General features: G+C 39.9%; 1 protein-coding gene across 2 annotated transcripts in view; it reads left to right on the top strand.

The window, feature by feature from the left end:
- Window positions 1–12,851, top strand: part of AMER3 (APC membrane recruitment protein 3) — a 38,637-nt gene extending 25,786 nt beyond the window's left edge. Inside the window, exons 1-2 of one of the 2 annotated variants that reach the window (XR_009959305.1) lie at window positions 10,567–10,673; window positions 12,329–12,851. The gene's annotated coding sequence lies outside the window, so the exon portion shown is untranslated. Of the gene's footprint in view, window positions 1–10,566; window positions 10,674–12,328 lie in introns of those variants that run through there. The other variant, XM_062582879.1, reaches the window with a different exon arrangement.
- The last annotated feature ends 6,015 nt before the right edge of the window (window positions 12,852–18,866 follow it).

Genomic DNA, 18,866 nt, shown 5'->3' on the forward strand with positions numbered 1-18,866 from the left:
AAGATTAGACAAGTATGTTAACATTTTTCATCAGGGCATGAAAACATAGCAGTTGTATTAGTGGAACTGAAGGGTCATTTGATGTTGCTCTGTCTTGATTTCTTTGGTTGTCATTTCATATTGTTCATTTTTTATTAGAAATTTTAGCCATAAAATAGAGTATCTTCAAACCTGCTAAAAATAAGAGTACCTTCAAACCTTCTAAGTGACTGTCTTAAGGAGACGCAAATTGTAACTTGAAAATGCAACAAATTATTCATTTGTGATGTCTAAGTAGCCACTTCATCTGTTAAGCAAAAGGAGATGTCCACCTACAGTGTGGATCTGGCGTTAAAATGTAATCACATTTTAATTGATGCATGCACACGAATACAACTGCTGACTAAACAGCAAATACTGACTCTGTTAGTCATCTGCCTTTATCAAGTAGTTTTTTCCTTCCCCAGGAGGTAAGGAGCAAAATGAAAATCATCCCTGGACTTAATCTCCCAGATATTCCAACCCATTCTACATCCATATCATCTAATGGACATGCAAGTTTGCAATAGACCATGTCCTAATTTGTTGACTTGTGGGAGAGAGGCACATCCTGTGCTGTGGTTATGAGATGAAAACAGGTCAGGGATTTAATGCTCTCTGAGAAAGTGCTGGCTGAGCAACCTTAACGGGCAATCAAGAAGATGGTAAACCACAGGCCAGATTCTTAGATTTTGTTCCAGGGCTGTAAATCTACTGTACATCCTCTGACCAAAAACTGCTGATGTGGAAATGGAATACCTGGATGGTTAAGCAAAAACATTCAATAGCATTATCAAAAATTGGCAACATTTCTGGCTCACACATTCATATTGGCTTATCCCCAGTTGGCAGAGCAGCTCTATAGGACTGGAAATAGGAGAGCAATCTACATCAGTGAAATGGAGGAACAGAAAGATCACATAGAACTGCTCTCCATTCAGTGCAGCGCTGGGCACAGCTTGTGTGTCACTGCAGAAAACTTAGCTGCACTTGTGCTTTTATCGCTTCATTTACCTCTGGGTTGAGCCTCCTTCTAGAGCAGGCCCAGTAATACTAGTAGTATCATATGTGTTTGCCATGGTTATCCAAGCAGATGTGCCTGGATTCAACTTCTGTGGCTCACCCTTCCAGGCTGTTGGGAATAGCTGTTAACAGAAAGACCTGCCAGTCTTCACAGGCAGCTGATGTCTTTATTATCTAGCATTAGGAAAGAAGTATAATGTCTGAAAAGTAGTATGTTAAAATAGAATTAAGTCCAACTTAATGGGAAGATGTTCGTTTATGAGACATGCCAAGGATGGCTTACCTCCTCCAGCACTCTAATGGAGCTTGCATGGGACACTTACTTCCCTTCAACATAATTTCCTCATCTCTCAACATAAAATCACAGTTCATAGTTCATAGCCCTTGTTTCCCATAATTGGCAACACAAGCTATTCAGCTCTTACAGGAACCTATAAGATATGAAACCCAAAGAAAATAATTCAAGCATTTGCCCTTTGCCTGCCCTGAAGTGCTTACCAAGTGGTGTCCTAACTCAAGTCACTGTTTTGCCTTCCTGTTTTTCTAAGAGGCAGCTATTAAACTAAACTCATACAGCCATACAGTCAATTTCTAAATAACAAGATCATCATATTTAAAGAACACTAGAGTCAAGACCAGTTGCTGTTTTTACATCATGAACACTGCTAAACATAGCACAGGAAGTCTTCCTCTTCTCCTCCTCCTGCTCCTCCAGTTGACAGTTACATTTATCACACTCACAGCCCTGACAGTAAAAAAAAAAAAGTTTGCTTCCAAAATTAAAATCACCTCCTTCAGCAATGTGAACTTGAGTCATTTATACTAGATAGGATATAACTCTGTATTCATATCTCTCATTATCAGCATGACATGTATGAACCCAAAAGTAAGTTCTGAAAACAGATCTGTTTAAAACACATACTCAAAGATGAAATTTTGGAATAAATCTTAATTCTATTGGGATTATACACTGCTTTTTTAGCAGTCTATTCAGAGATAATTGAGTTTCCTTAACATAGAAAAGCATGGTTCATTGCTAGGGTTGGCCTAATAATATAAAAAAAACCCAAAAGATAATGCCAATACTATAGAATTCTGCAGAAACTTTATTTCTTTTAAAAAACCAAACAATTCCCATCTTGACCAGTTCTAGCTCAAAGCTCAAGACTCCAGCACCATCAGAGCGTTTCCTTATAGTACCAAATAAATCATTCATGCTAAAATTTATAATCTTGTGTGTCTAATTTAGATCTTAAATTCCTATCCAAAATTTTGACTTAGCATATATATTTCAGCTGCATATAGTCTGTTGGGTGGGAATATCAGACTATAATAAAGGGATATTCTAATTACATTAATCCAGAACTGAAAGAATAGTTGAAATCACTCTGCCACTGAACTAACTGTATACAACAAGGAGGGCATTAAGTAGATCAGCTCATCAATAATGGAACGTGGAGACTTCAACACTAAGTAGGTCAGTGGTACATATTTCTATTTTACCCTTGGATAGTCACTCAGCAGCCTACTCAAAGTGAACTCAGACTAGCTCTTTTTTCTTTTTACCAGAAGAGATAGATGTCAGCATCACAAAATTTATGAAATCCTGCCATCTCTGCAAGAACTCTTAACCTGAACGTGCATGGGGATAGAATCCGGATAGTTGAAGGCTGAGTCACACAGGAACGTTGTGTTAGGAAGTGCATTGGTATTGCTTATTCTGTACCAGCTGTGGGGTAGGAAACATGCCTGTGTGGTTGCTGAGGGGTAAATTTCTACATAAATCCCATCCTGATCTGCTGTATTAAATGGAAAGTTTCCCATCAACAGACATTATAAAGACTGATGCAAATCCATGGAGATCTTTCCAGGGATTTACTTACTGATTCTATGATTTGAGTGGGTTCTAGATCAATAGCTAATGTGATTAAAACATAACAGTTTGAGATACTTAGATGAAGCAATACTGATAACTGTGTTACTTTGGGTTCTTTTACTAAGAAGATTCCAACATAATAATAGAAGAAATGTACTATATTGTAAATCCCACCTTTCCAAAGTGGCTGTAATGTGCATATTGAATAATTGCAGTTGAAGGAAGCTCCCTTTCTTTCTCTTTTCCAAATTGTTGCTAAACGGATGTAGGTAGAAAGCTGTCTAGTCAGCATAGATTCAGCAAGTATCTGTGGGTTGAAATAAAGTTCAAAGCTGATTGAAAGGGAACTGTCCAGTTCAAAGTCAACATCATCCAGCCCTGCAGGACAGCAGCACAAGCGAAAATACAAAAGTAACTCAATCTATTTAAAATTTAGGGCAACTGTGACCATCTAATACCTTCAGTAAGAATGCTACTGATTAACAGCACTCTGCTATTGGACCCTTGCTGGGTGCATTAATAACCATCCAGAAGATCTGATGGCCAAAGGCAGTGTGGAAAGCAAACCAGATTATTAATCCCTGAAAACATTTACATAGAGGTTATTTTTACTGCAATCAAGCTAACTAGAAAAAGCAAAACCAAAGCAACTTAATACTTCTCTAGGGATTCACAGATGGTGATATCTCAGTGTGGAATGCCACAAATGGGAAGACTGAAAGATTCAATAACATTGCAGTTAAAAAGACTGTATATACAGGAATTAGTCAGTCTGGTAATTTTAGTTGTTAAATAATACATTTTATTTAGGTTAGCATGGCACTAGCTAATCAAACACACATCATTTGTTCTCCATTGCTAAAATGCATTGACAGCATCATGGTTACATTCAGAGAAAACAAAGTATATTCACATATCCTAAATTTTACAAACAATTCCATATTACTTATGTTAAATCAAAATATTTTTTGGAAGATATGTTCAAAATGAATAAATACTCTAGAGCCTAAAATTTTTAAGTCTAACTTATTTGCCACCCTAGGGTAGTTTTCATTTGTTCTCCTCATCCTCTTTAACTGGACAAGTCATTACGTGAGTAATGAAAATAATCTTACTGTGTAGCTTTTAATCTATTATTCAATAGCTAAAAGGAAAGTAAAAATCACCCTTTCTATCAATAATTCAAGCCCACCACAGCTTTAGTGCTAATGCAGCCATTCACTTGCCCCTCATACTAGTGGCTCATACATTTTTAATGCTTAGGCTGTTTATTATGAGGTCAAATGTGTGAATTGTGGTTAAAAACACAGTAACAAGGTGTGGGAAGGTCAGCTGAAGAAAATATTCCCATTGCCAACATAACAAATTAGACTGCAAGGCTGGAAAGGAAGACTGCACAGTAGGGTCCTCAATGCCTGACTTTGCAGCAGGCCAGAAAGATAAAGTCTAGAGAAGCTAAATTAGCAATACTGCCCTCACAGTTCTAGCTGGTAAAGAACAGAAACACTCTTCACTCCCAATGAACGGCCAAACACACTTCAGCTGTCTTTGTCTGACAGTGAAATGGAGTATACATCCTAATTCAGCCACTCTTGCGGGTACTGTTGCTAGGTCTATCTGGATCCAGCTCCAGATGCCAGGATGGGTGCTCTCTCCAGAGCACTGCAGACCAAGGTCAAGGATCTGATGAGGGCAATGCATCTATTGCAAGGGCAAACTACAGCCCATAAACCTTCGTACTGTCTGCTCACTGCAGCCTTTAGCTGTGCCACCTATTGATACGGGTGAAGGATGGCAGTGCAGGCAAACAGGGCTAATTATTCTCCTTCTTCTAGTCCCAGCAGTTACTTCTGTTTCCCTCAGAGCAAGACTGGCTTGGATGGTACTGTAACTTGGATACCTGGCAAACAACCTGAAAACTGGGCTGCCTGGACCAGATCTTGGCATCTAACAAGTCTACCTGGTCTCTTTAGCTTCACTGCCTGGGTGGCATTCTTAGAGAGTTGCTCTTTAAACAACATAGTAGTTTTTAAAGCCGCAGAGATATAAGTGGTTTCCTCAGTCTACTTTTCCTGTAATACAGAAATCAGATACTTGAAAGGAAAACAAGAACTTTGTTAGCTAAGCATTTTCATCTGCTAATAATCCCCTTTGAGGGCCTGATTTTCTTTAATACTACAGTTGTTTTGTGGAAAAGATTAGCACATCCTGAGGACTTCTTGTAAGGCCTCCACAACCACAGAGCTCAGACAGACAACATCCCCTCTCACGAGGGGCACAAAAAACTCCTCTGAGTTGACACCAGAGAGGCCTGCTCAAGTTTTCAGACCTTTCCTTATAGGCAGCTCATGCAGGCCTAGCATCCAGGGGCTGCTATTATTTTTGCAAGCCTTCTCATTCTGTGGGACAGAGGGGACCCAGTACAGAGAAGGAAGCTTTCCTGTTAGTTCCTGGAATAAAACATTTCTCCCCCAGTATAAGAGCTTGCCCTGGGCAGGCTCATTCCTCTGCTGAAGGGCCTACAACGTAACTGCAAAAGTTCTGAATCTGAAATGTTTCCATTTTACTTTTGCCTCTCTGAAAATTCAATGTGACCCAATACTTTATGACAGAAGTGAAGGATTTGACTTTTCTAATCATGGTTCAAAATGCAACCACTGAAACTATACATACATAAGACTTGGCAATTTTCTGTAGCCCTTTTTCTTGTAATCTGATCTTCATTTGTTCCTGAGAGTGGAAGTATTCATTTTAAATCTGGACTTGTTCCAGATGAGAAATTAGACTGGTTCCTCTGGGTGCCACATCACTGCTTTATGTAGATTTCCATTGCTATAATTTATTCCGGAAATGCTTAACAAAAGCCTGTATAGGTCTATATGATGGCTGTTTACTACCAAGAAAAGTATCGCAACAGTTGACCTTATAAATACACAGAAGAGTTAAAAATGAGCAGGACTTTGTAAACTATAACATCAAGGTTAGTTGATCAGAGAGAACATTTAGCAAAGATTCAATTTCAAATTTAGTTTAGGACTTCTAAACACAACAAGCCACACAGAAAAAAAAACATTAAATTCCTACTTGGGAAACATAACAATAAGACAATGTGGACCGGACTGGCATTGCTGGCTATTCATAAACAGGAGTCAACACCTAAGTAGACTAGGACACAATTTACAAGTTAGCGAGATTGGCCTTGAGAAGCCTTGGAAGGGAGAACAAAGTTCATATTGGATGTTACAGAATAAGAGAAGATAGGGAAAGTATGCAAAGTGCCAGACATCCAGGTTAGCATAGCCAAATAGAGGAATCCCATGTTTGTGACAATATTTGGAGTGGATATGACAGGCAAGACTGTGCTTATCAAGGCCAGAGGGAAAATTTTGGTACATGGGAAGTAAAATGTACAGAGCATGAAATAAAAGTTTAGTTGTATGGATAAAAGGATTTTATCCATAAGATAGATTCATTGCAGATAACAGCCTGGATGTGAGGCCAGAGAGAGAACTTGAACTGAAGATAGCACTGCAATGACTGGCAGGATAGTGGGCTATAGCCAGCAGAAGGAAAGGAGCTGGCTCAGGAAAGTTAACTGCAAACAGACTTAAACCATTTCGGAACTTACAAATGATTGCTAGGGCCTGGTTATCTAACCCTAACTTTAGCAATTCAGTAAACATCACAGACTGCAACATAAAGATGATGCAAGATTCAGTGTGATCCAAGCTATGCTCTGCAGACACAACCAGCTTGTACTTAGCAATCAATGAGCCAGATGCAACTCTAACTATGCTAAATGCCTGTAGAAAGTACCTTCTTGAAAACAGAAGAATTTGGGATTGTCAACGGCAGCAAAATCCAAGGCTCAAGTAGGTATCCAATATAAATAAGCCGAAAGGCTTATAATAGCTATGGAAAGAGATTATTTACAGACTATTTTATTCTAGGCCTCTTATTTGGCAAAGATTTTGTGCATGAGAATTTGTCTCATGCATCAGACAGGTCTGTGCAGGCAGCTCTTTCATAAAGAGAGATAAGAAAAGAAATCAGGTTGATGAAAGCCTAATGGAAGCGCTGAAAATTGTTTTCTAGACTGTGACCTTGGCTCAGAGGTTGAACATGAGCTGTGAAGCAGACAATGAGCACGGAAATGAGCTGCAAACCTGGCAGCAAATCTGCAAACTTTGTTTGGAACCAGAGATTATGGGCACAAATTCAGACAGCCTGACCCTGCCCATGTAATCATATGCACCAAGCACACAGTGATAAGATATTCTTACAGGGACACTTGGCTACCTACGAAAGTAAAACAGAAAATCACAGGCTCAGACACTTTCGCAGGGGTAAGTTTTGAAAGGATGCTATTTAAGTAATTTACGATTAAAAAGAAAAAAAAAGACAAGAAATGGCTATATAATATATCCGCTATATTATAATGCAATTCCATTTGTTCACATGCTCATGAAATACTTTCATTAACTTGTTTTTCCTGTTTAAATTTGTTAGGATGGGTCTGTTGAAAAAAAAATCAGAAAAGGAATATAGTCATGAAGGTGAAAAATACTGGTCTCAGGAGAAGTACATGCAATGCAGTTTAAGGAAGGCAGGCGAAAGTGGCTGCAAAACATTGGAAGTGTGTCACTAGATTACGGAGGTGGACTCACACTGAGCTGATCCCCAGCAAAACAACCAGACTACATTACTACTACATGACTATGTCACTCTTACACGAAACAGTTGAAGAGGCTCTGTCTGGTTTTAATTTCTGTGCCTTTTTTGCTGTGTAGCTTGGGGAAAGAAGAGGTTACTAAGTTAGGGTAGGTCCATGGTGGGAGTGCTTTATCAGCACAGATACTATGTATTATACTATTAAGCTGGCACAGCATTTCCAGTCCAGATGCAGTTTATAGCAGCAAAAAAAGTTTTTAAGAGTGTAGCTTCTTGTTTCCCTGGGAATGAAAAGTACACTTTTCATACAGGTGGCTTCTGGCAACATTACTGTTTGTCAGGTCAAATCTCAGTGTGCTGATCTGTGCATATCTGCACAATGGCAAAATATTTAATACAGTCCTGGTCCTTGAGCAATGAGGGAACTTATGTTCTACCTGTAAAACAATGCTTTGGTTTCTGAGTACCTACTGAGTGGCATATAAACGCTGGAGAAGGACAGGAAGTAGTGCCTGGACTGTACTTCTTTCCTGTCCAAAGCTGATTCTGACTCAGGTTGAAAATTTGAGGTCTGCAAGCAAGCAAAAACATATAGTGTTCAGAATCAAAATATTACATGGGGCACCGGAACAGCTGCAAACCCTTTCCTTGTGGGTGGTCAGTCTATAGGAGGACTGAAATCCAACCTAGTATTGCCAGTCCTACTAAAAGTTTCCTACAAAATGTGCTTCTGAAAAAATCATAGTACTTTTTTGTAAGTGTGCATAGTTGCTCATAGCACTATTCAGAAATGATACATGCCCTGAGAAATTGAGGAGGCTGGGAAATGAAAGAAAAGTATTTTTTATTTTTAAAAATTTGCTAATTATTTATTACAATTTTTAATACATTATTTTATGGAAAGAGAGTTCTGAATAACTCCATTGCAGATCATTGAGACAGACTGTCCATTTGTGTTGTGCCTGCTCATTACAACCAATTCTGCACTCTTAACTGGCAAGGCTTCTATGCAGGGAGTCATCTTTCCTCTTTTCCTGGAGGGATTTTTTTTCTAGTAGAACTGAATTTTCACAAAGAAAATTTAAACTTCTGAAAAGCAGTGTATTCCCTATCTGAAAATAATTCCAGCAAGAAATTCCCAGCTAACTTCTAATCTGCATAACCAGCTGGTGCAATTAGCTCTGCATGATAATGCTAAAGCAGAGATATTAAATAACCTTGGCAACAAGGTTACAGTAATTCAAATGACCACGGTAGACGAAAAATGCTTCAAGGCATTCTGTCATGGTGGAAACAATTCCTGCAAATGCCTGCCTCACTTTCCCTTTCCCAGCATCTACTTAAATTAAGTTCATCAGGTTTTTTAGGGGTATGGGACTAGGGTGCTGTCATTAGTTTTCCAGTGATTTAAAATCTCCTTCAACTGCAATCAGCAGCCTCTTCTGATAGCTTAGAAGTCTGCATTAGCCTACTCTTTGTCAGAATATGTGGTTCACTCATTTAATCACCCTGAATTCTGAGGCTTGTAACACAGACATACCTTTGTCCCAGACAAGATAAAGAGGGACCTTATATTGCCCTGCTATGAAATGCTTCATCCCAGGCCCTTAAGGGATCAGTGGCCTGAGTTTTCTAGATTTTAGCTTGTCCCTGACATTAACAGCTCCCAAGATACTCTTCTCCCTAGCAAAGGCTGCATCAAACATTTTTAAACAAATTGCCTCAGGCATATGAGGAACTGATCTTGCATAGCATCCCTTTTGGCCTTAAAGTGCCAGTATTCTGTTGCAGTGAACAAAAGATCCCAAATGTTGTATTTTTAAGATAATATGTGGAAAAGATAAGGTAAGATTCAAGAATAAGCCTCAAAAAGAAAAATAACCACAAAATTTAAAGTATGTACAGTGAGGCTTAGAAATTCAACTGATAAAAGAAAAAGTCACATCACAAACAGATCATCGAATGTATAAGGAAGGAATTGAGAGTCTGGACATCACTGAGACTATTCCACAGTTTTAGTTGGCATGTACAGCTGAGATACCACCAAAACTGAATCACAAAGGGATAGTTAATAGAAGGAACTGATTAATGAGTATGAATAAAAGCTGAGATGGTATTCACCCACAAATGCTAGGGAATCTGCAAATGAAATAAGTTGCCCAGGAAATAATAAAAAGTGAAACACTCTGCCAGGGAACTGGATCAATCTATAATGATGATGACGAGTTACCTCAGAAATAGGAGACTGAAAACCCCTCTTGCACTGCCAGGGACAGTGTTTGGACCTAAAAGGCCAGCACCAGATCTACTGCCTTGCTGCAACCCACTCCATTAACCTGACTGGTATTCCTGCTCTGCCACCTTGTGCTCACCAGGTGACAATACACTGCTTCACAAAATGAGTTAACTGCATAAGTAACATAATCGTTAAAGTCCTTCTGGCTTAAACTTTCTGAGTCCACACTAGCATACAATCCAGCCTATGCCACTTGATGCGTTACAAACAGGACACAAACACGAGATGTGCTGAACTATCAAAATCCTTTCTGTACTTTTTTCAAGGCCAAGATGCTCACAAGTGTTTTAGGATTTTTCAGTGATCATAAGCTGCATTTTGAGTTCATAAAAATGCAGATCACCAGGTGAGATCTGCGTGGTGGACATTTCTCACAATTGCTGCCAAAGGCTTTATGTCTTCTGACCTTGTCTACTGGGCTGTCAAGGAGAAAGAAGCACACCCCAGGGCTCAGAGCAGGGAACACACATTGAACTTCTGCATCCTGTTACTAATTCTGACACAAACCTGTAATACTTTGAATAAATATTTCACCATTCTGAGTCTGTTGTTTACTTCATCGTAAAACAGAAATTATACTTATCTCACAGGGGCAACAGGACTTTGGTGAGATTTTTTACAGCAGATGAGGCTTTAGAGATCTGCAAACCACTTTACTTTACAAGCTGACAGACATGCCTCTTGAAGACAGGACACATACCGGGAGCCCAGAAGATTACCTTCAGTAGAAAAAATCCAAACAGCTGGAATGCTCTCACACCTCACAGCTTTTCAGATCATTTTTTCCAGGTACAGGCTAACCTCTTTGTTTTTTGGGGCATTGTCAGCATTCAGGTAATGTGGGAATTTTCATGTGCCTAAGCTGTCACCATTAGCAAGCATCCCAGATGGCTGGGGCATGGCAAAGAAACTGTACTTGTAAGCAGCAATCTTAGGAATGCTTGAAGTTGTGAGTCTACCTGATAAATTCCTCACAGCAGTTGACCTGGCTTCATCCAGCCACAGAAACACATCTATGACGCAAAAATACTGCAGCAAGGACCTGCTGCCTGAGGCTACTATTTGAGAGACTCAGCAAGATTATGTATTTAGGGCCTGAAAAATGAAAGATCAGCCACTAGGTGTCATAGCTCCCCTGGCAGTCCTGCTGATTTGCCTCCCATGAGGGAATCCTGTATCCCACCCTAATGAACTGGCAACACTCTGATAATTTCCAGGCTGTACTGCACAGTGCTACATGGGGCAAATTGGTTCATTGCTCACTTTTAGTGCATGGAAAAACAGTCTCTAGATTAAAACCACAGTAAGGTTCTGCATACCACAAATTCATGTGCTGGCTACTCAAACTGCAGCATATTTGTGTTTGGGTTTCTCGAAGGATTAAGCCTCCTCCCTGATTGGGAAGCATGCCTGGGTCAGGAGAGCAGTCAGGAATGTAGCTATTCCTAGCTACTTTGAACAGGGGCAGACATTAGCCCTTTATGCTGCTGCCTAAGAGCTCAGACAAGTTGGTTGTGTACGGTGGACACATGAGTCACTGAATAAGAATAACCACTTTAGCCGCGAGGGAGTAAGTTTCCATTTATATGAACTGAAATATAAATAAAAGTAATTTTTACTTAAGTGCTTACACTGAAAACATACTAAGAATGAAATCCTGCTGGTGTAGTGGTGACTGGTGAATGAGTCCTCTCTCAGGAATTCCGCTGAGACACTGTACCGCTCTGTTCATCAGGCAGACTCCTCTGCCTGCCTAGTTACCTTTTTGTTGTCTCCTTCTTGCAATAGGGAAATATTAGCAGCTGGCATGAAGGAATCAGAGTGCAGAAATAGCTATACTCTGAATGATATCTACAAGAGCTCATACTCAAACAAGCTATTAAGTCTCAATACACCAGAGAGGTCAATTCTGGCTAATTTGGTGTTATTTTTCAGGAATACCTATAGCTGTTCCTTCATGAGCGATGTCTGTATGAAGAGTGGGCATAGTCTTTCTTCTATTACCTAATTCAAAATCTAATCCTGGGCTTCTATAAATCATTGGTTTCCCACCCACAAAGCAAGCCACTTTGGTGAACCCTGGCAAAGGACTCTGCCAGACCTGCCCTGGCCTCCTGCAAGGTGACACATGCATAACTATAGAGAGAAACAGAGGGATCCACCTGCACCCATTTGCTCAATTTTAGTGTCACAGATTTACTAGAGTCACAGAGAAGGCTGAGAACTACAGTATTCTGTGACTGAAACAGTATTTGCATTTGAATCGACAAAACTGGAAACTCTTATGACATTGCTAATTTGGTACCAGTTGCACTCTGGTGGTAGCCTATTTTTATTCCTGTTATTAGCTATTTTCCTTCACTCATTCTTATAACAAAATATTGTTAAATAAAAAAGTGGAAATAGTTGTGTGGACACTTAGGATGTTTCTGCTTATATTGCAGGTGCAACACTGAAGAATCCACTTGTAGATACGGATGCTGCCTGCTCGTATGTTACACAGCATGACATACCATCATGAGGTTACATTGATGCCAGACTCAACAAGGATTTCCCTCTAGAACACCTGCCAGAGGTGTCACAGTGGAAAATGATGCTAGTCTGTCTAACTGACAAATAGGGTTAAGAGTTCATGACAACTTCACATTCTTGAAACCCTGTTTGCAGATTGGTCGTAACTAACTTTTTTTTTTTAATCATCAGTAAGATTTTGAAGAAAGTTATGCCATGACAAGAAGGTTTAACAAAAGAGATGGTGTATTTCTGATAGCTGAAAATGCCACTGTATTTTTAAAACACAAGTATGTGCAGAATAAGCACTCACTTGGACAGGTAAAATTCTTTTCAATTGTATTAATTTTTCTTGAATTTTACAGAAATGCTTTATATATTTTATTGCAACTGTTTAAACATCTTAAAGCAATAGGTTTATCTAGAGTATAGATTGCATTGGTATGGCAAGATTTACTGCCTGGGGAAAAGAATTTTGTAAATATGCAAATAAAAATCGAGGAAGCATAATATATTATGCCCTATATTGTTGGAAGACATATTTTTATCATGTAGCAGAAATGGTGAATAAGATCAAGATGTGTACTTGAAAATAACTTTCTAAAAGATAAGTTATTCGATTCTGTTTTAAGGGAGAGAAAACATGTTGCTTTCATCCCAGACAGTGGCAGTAGTTAATCTTACATAGATCTTATTTTCTAATTTAGAAACTAATCTCAAAATACTGGGTAGAATACACTGTTAATCCAATTTTCAACTTTTAGAAAGAAGCATTTAGAGTCAGTTTAACAGAAAAATCATTATTTTCATACCCAACTCTAATCTGGTCTGGACTGTTTAACACTTGAGAAGTATATCAAAATCCTGCACTTCGTGGGTAGAACTAAATCATCAAATGGTCCCATCTGCTCTTAGTGTGTTTGAAGAGATCGTAACTATCTCCTATCTTGTGTCATGCCTCAGACAGTATCTAACGCCTGCTGTCTTGGGGCAAAGTGGAAGAAGGACTTATGAGGCTGGGGAATGAAGCAAGGAAAAATAATTTCTTCATGACTCAACAGTGACTACACTCCTTGATACAGAAGAGGGCATGTACTTACTCCTAAAATTCACTGTGGTGGGGAGGGAGGAATTAATCTTATTTGGCTTTAGCCATCTAGGTAACTTAATTGTCTGTACCTTGCCTATAGTCAACAGAAGAAGACAAATAACTGCAGATGTTGAATCACTTTATGAAAATACTGTGCTCTCTCTATTCACCATGGAAGGCTCCTAGGCAAAAAATTTACAGTAGATGTCTACCTTTTTGATGTCCAGCGTAGGGCTACACAGATGATCAGAGGGCTGGAGCACCTGCCCTATGAGGAACGGCTGCGAGAGCTGGGCCTCTTCAGCCTGGGGAAGAGAAGACTGAGGGGGGATCTGATCAATGTGTACAAGTACCCGAAGGGAGGGTGTCAAGGGGACGGGGACAAACTCTTTTCAGTTGCCCCATGTGACAGGACAAGAGGCAATGGGCAGAAATTGAAGCACAGAAAGTTCCGCCTGACTGTGAGGGGGAATTTCTTCCCTGTGAGAGTGACGGAGCACTGGACCAGGTTGCCCAGAGAGGTTGTGGAGTTTTCTTCTCTGGAGATCTTCAAAGCCCGCCTGGATGCAACCCGTGACCGTGCTGAGTGGGGAGGTTGGACTAAATGATCTCCAGAGGTCCCTTCCAACCTTACTGATTCTGTGATTCTAAAGTTAGATGATTTCTACCTTAAATAATTCAGAATGCTAAGAATATATAACCAGACTGTTTGACTGATGTCTACATCTTGTAGAATCTGGTGTTATTGAAAAAAAGCATAATGCATAAAGACGGGGATCCAGTAAAATCAAATCACATGCACTAGATATCGTACACACTTTCTCAATATTACTCTACAATTACCCATAAGAGAAGTTTCTCTCTCCAGTGCTCCAAGATTGCCAAAATAAGTCATCTTTCAGAACACAGTCAATTTACCAGAGTAAGCATCTCCCTAAACAATAGATTAGAGATGCCCAGGGCCTTCTTCCATGGCACAAAAATAAGCGTCTAGAGACTGTTCAGAATTGCCATTTAGAATATGAAAGCTTGAAATTCCAAGCTCAGTTCATCATACAGACATTCTTTCCTAAAGCACTAAGAGACACATTATATTTGGACTAATAAAATAACAGTAAATATAGGGCTTTACATTCCAGTAACAAAAAGGGGCTGTACAAGAATAACATGATCCCTTTCCCTTTGAAATTACTACACTTAGCCTCTTCACCATCTTCACTCACCAACTCTCTTTGTAATAACAGCAGCTGAGGCACAGAGCCTCAAGAGAGCACAGAGGCAGAATTTCTTGACCCAGCAGCACACTGTACATCTCTTCCCTGGATTTCAGACTGAAAAATCAACAGCACGGAGAAAAGAAAGGCTTTGTTCCTACACTTTGTTCCTACACTGTACTGTTCCTCTACAGCTCTCAAACTGCATTTCAAAGGAGATAGTATTGCTTTTACTGTTTTACAGAGGCACAGAGCAACAAATGATTTGTCTAACATTACTTATCTTTTTAATTGGTGTCTTCTTTCTCTTTCTGTTGCTTTTCTCCCTGTAAGTCCTATTCATCTGTCAGATCTACACAGTTCCTGCCACTGCTTATGTTAAAAGTACCCAGATATTTTCCCTGTGCTTCATGCCCAGTGCAAATAGCTTCCCTTCTGCAGGGCTTTTTCTTCTGACCTCACTGACCTTAAAGCTGGGCTCAGTGGTACTGTCTCTGCCAGACCAGTGGTGCCCTTGTGATACAACTCAAAGGGAACCAGTGCAGACAGAGAAGTTGAACTTTTACCCTTCTTATATAGGTCCCACATTAACACACACATCCCACAGTTTCACATGCACACTCTGCTGTTAGAGGAGAGACAAGATTTATGAGCCACCTGCAGTGTTTGAGTTTATGGACACATTTAGTTCTAGCAGTAAGTATGCTCTGAGATTCAGAGGTCCTGGGTTCAACCTATGCTGCCAAAAGAACAACTGGGGATCTGTGTTACACACCATGGAAAAAACGCCTGTGGGTAGTCTATTCTAATTCTCCCTATGGAGTTTCATGAATGCCAGTGCAATGTTGGGGGAAGCTGAAAAATCTTAAGGGCTAAATCTTTTTTCATTTGAGCAACTAAAGGAAAACCTACCTTCTCAAGATCAGAATGAATCTGATGCTTACTAGGTCTGGCTGCAAACTGGTTCAGAGGGAGGATTTTTAAACTCCTCCTATTTCATGAATAGTATTTCTTCAGTTCAGAAAGGAAACTGTGCTGGTGAAATTAACCCATCCAATGTGAAAGCTCATTCCATATGTAGTGTGTAGCTGTGAGAACAAGTTCCTATGGCTTGCTTTCAGCCTAACATATTATCACTTCCCTTTGGTGTTAGATGGCTTTTAAACTTTTAAATGGATAATGTGTATACAGAAAATCAAGATAAATGATGAAAACCTCTGCACAGATTTTTGTGGCTATGAAATTTCAGATCAGTTTCTATGAAACAGATTACACATTTCCTGTACTGCTTTTGCAAAAATGGAAGCAGTGACAAGCTGTGTGCACATATAAGATCAGAATAATAATTAAAATAAAGAACAACACTTTATATGCTAAAGACAACCTCCAAAGAGAAAAAGAAAAATTTCCCTGCTCATCGTTCACTACAATGTGAACATAAAAATGTTCTGAAAAGGATTATTTTAAAAAAGCTATTGTCTGCTAAGGACATCAAGCCCTAACATTTCTTCTCTTAATGCAGAATTCACTGGAATCTCAGAGGTTTATTGGGAACTCTCAGGACATAGATTGAAACTCCAAGTATGAAGATCAGGTGCCTGAGCACACTTAATAAAACCTCACTTGCTGCTGCAAAAAGAGAGAGCACTCATCACCTTGCATAATTGGAGTGTAATTAATCCAATACTAATTAAAATGGCAGGAAAAATGCAGGCAGAAATACCAGACATATATACACTGTCAGATAAGTGTTCCTTCTAAGAGAGGGTATTAAAATGAGCTTTGGGCATTCAACTCAAATACAAGTGACATTAACTTAGCAAAAATCCTAAAGTAGTAGTTTCCTTCACAGAGAGTGCTTCATTGTTCTGAGTAGTTCAGAGTGTTTGGTGGCAAGATATTGTAAATGTGCATGCTTTGCAGCAAATGCACAGGAAGCTCAGTAAAGCTGCAGTTAAATTGAAGGATACTTAAAGGAGAAAAATGTTACATATTCTGATTTCTACTTAATGAAAGGAATACAGACCAGTGGTGCTTTTGGAGGCGAAAATATTCATGCACACTTGTACACGTGCCTAAGAAGAGGGCTCATCTGAAGCATGTACTGTTTAAAAATCTGAATAGCAGATTAACAAAATTTTCAGTACATATGATTAATGTAATTAAAATACATGCATTTATATGCTATGTTTAACATATTTTGTTAACTATTTTTCAGATAAGTCATATCTGATGTATATATGTTTTATGTATTATATTTTAGTTACCATATTCTACATAACATATTAAAGTCATTTGTATCCTATGTTATGTTTGGTCTGTTCTCAACAGCATTTTATTATTTTACATGTCATTAATGATTCACTATTTTCCAGCACTGCAAATTCAGTATTCACCAAAAAACCTACTGTTTATGAAGAGTTTATGTATGGTTTTAAATCCCCAGCCTACACCTGAGGCTTGCAGAGGCAGTATTTCCCTACTCCTCTATCCAAAAGGACATGACATACCAGTCAGCCAGCACTGGGTTATTGAGATCAGGATGCTACTTGCTCCTGTCATATTCCAAGGAAGCTAGCAGATTTTCAGGTGTATATCATTTGGAAAGTGGATTGGTTTCTAAACTTAGGCATTTACTGCTCTGGGAAGGCCTGTGTTTAAGAAGAAAGGAAGTCTGAGCCACTCGAGGAATTAGTTCCGACCTAATAAGGTTAGTGCCTTACCTTTTATAACATGGTCCTTGAAGAAAGTACAAATTTCCAGGCACCTCTGTGTGTGTCCAGTATTTGTAAGCCTGGAGGAATGAGAAAAAAATAAATAAATCTAGCATAAGGGAGCACAGACTGGAGTTTGAAGCCTAAAGCTAAATACATGCATGGGGGGAACCATTTAAGTCAAAGGATATTTACAAAGGTATCAAAACTTCAGAACAATGAAGTCCCTTCAGGTTTTTTAAGCTGAAAAACTGTACTTCTCACCTTACTTTCTTCTAGGTATATTTTAAATATATCTATACAACTCTGTTAGCTTTATAAATACTTTCAAGCTGGGGGCTGACCTTCTGGAGAGCAGCTCTGCAGAGAAGGAACTGGGAGTGCTGGTGGATGACAAGTTGACCATGAGCCAGCAACGTGCCCTTGTGGCCAGGAAGGCCAATGGTCTCCTGGGGTGCATTGGGAAGAGTGTTGCCAGCAGGTCGAGGGAGGTGATCCTGCCCCTCTACTCAGCGTGGGGAGGCCTCATCTCCAGTACTGTGTCCAGTTCTGGGCTCCCCAGTACAAGAGAGACATGAAGCTACTGGAGAGAGTCCAGCGTAGGGCTACGAGGACGATCAGAGGGCTGGAGCATCTGCCCTATGAGGAACGGCTGCGAGAGCTGGGCCTCTTCAGCCTGGGGAAGAGAAAACTGAGGGGGGATCTGATCAATGTGTACAAGTACCTGAAGGGAGGGTGTCAAGGGGACGGGGACAAACTCTTTTCAGTTGCCCCATGTGACAGGACAAGAGGCAATGGGCAGAAATTGAAGCACAGGCAGTTCCGCCTGACCGTGAGGGGGAATTTCTTCCCTGTGAGAGTGACGGAGCTCTGGACCAGGTTGCCCAGAGAGGTGGTAGAGTCTCCTTCTCTGGAGATCTTCAAGGCCCGCCTGGATGCAACCCTGTCTAACATGCTCTAGGTGACCCTTCTTGAGCAGGGGGGTTGGACTAAATGATCTCCAGAGGTCCCTTCCAACCTTACTGATTCTACGATTCTGTGATTCAGTACAATGCAGTAAGTCCCTTCAATTTTTATCACAAAGGATCTATTTAAAAGAAAATTGTTTCTCCACTGTAAAACTATTGCCAATCTGTATTCCAGCACAGTTTCACACTTACTTATATGCAGGCACATAGGCTGTGCAAGTGTCACTGAACAGCTGAAGGAGATGCTGATTCCTCGTGTATTTGCTAACCTGGGAGCTCCGAGGTGGCTCGCAGGGATGCTAAACACCACAAAATTCGCATTTTAAGTCAGCGAGAACTCAGAAGGCTAAGCAGGTCCCTAAAGGCAGCTGTGGTCTCATGTTGATTAGTCACAGAAGCGTCTGCGACTGGCTGACAGGGAAGTTTAAAGGCAACAATTTGCTTAATGGCTGTGAGGGCGGAATGTTCTGGAAGGCGATGACGGG

This window comes from Rhea pennata, chromosome 9, assembly GCF_028389875.1.
Source record: "Rhea pennata isolate bPtePen1 chromosome 9, bPtePen1.pri, whole genome shotgun sequence".
Taxonomy (NCBI): domain Eukaryota; kingdom Metazoa; phylum Chordata; class Aves; order Rheiformes; family Rheidae; genus Rhea; species Rhea pennata.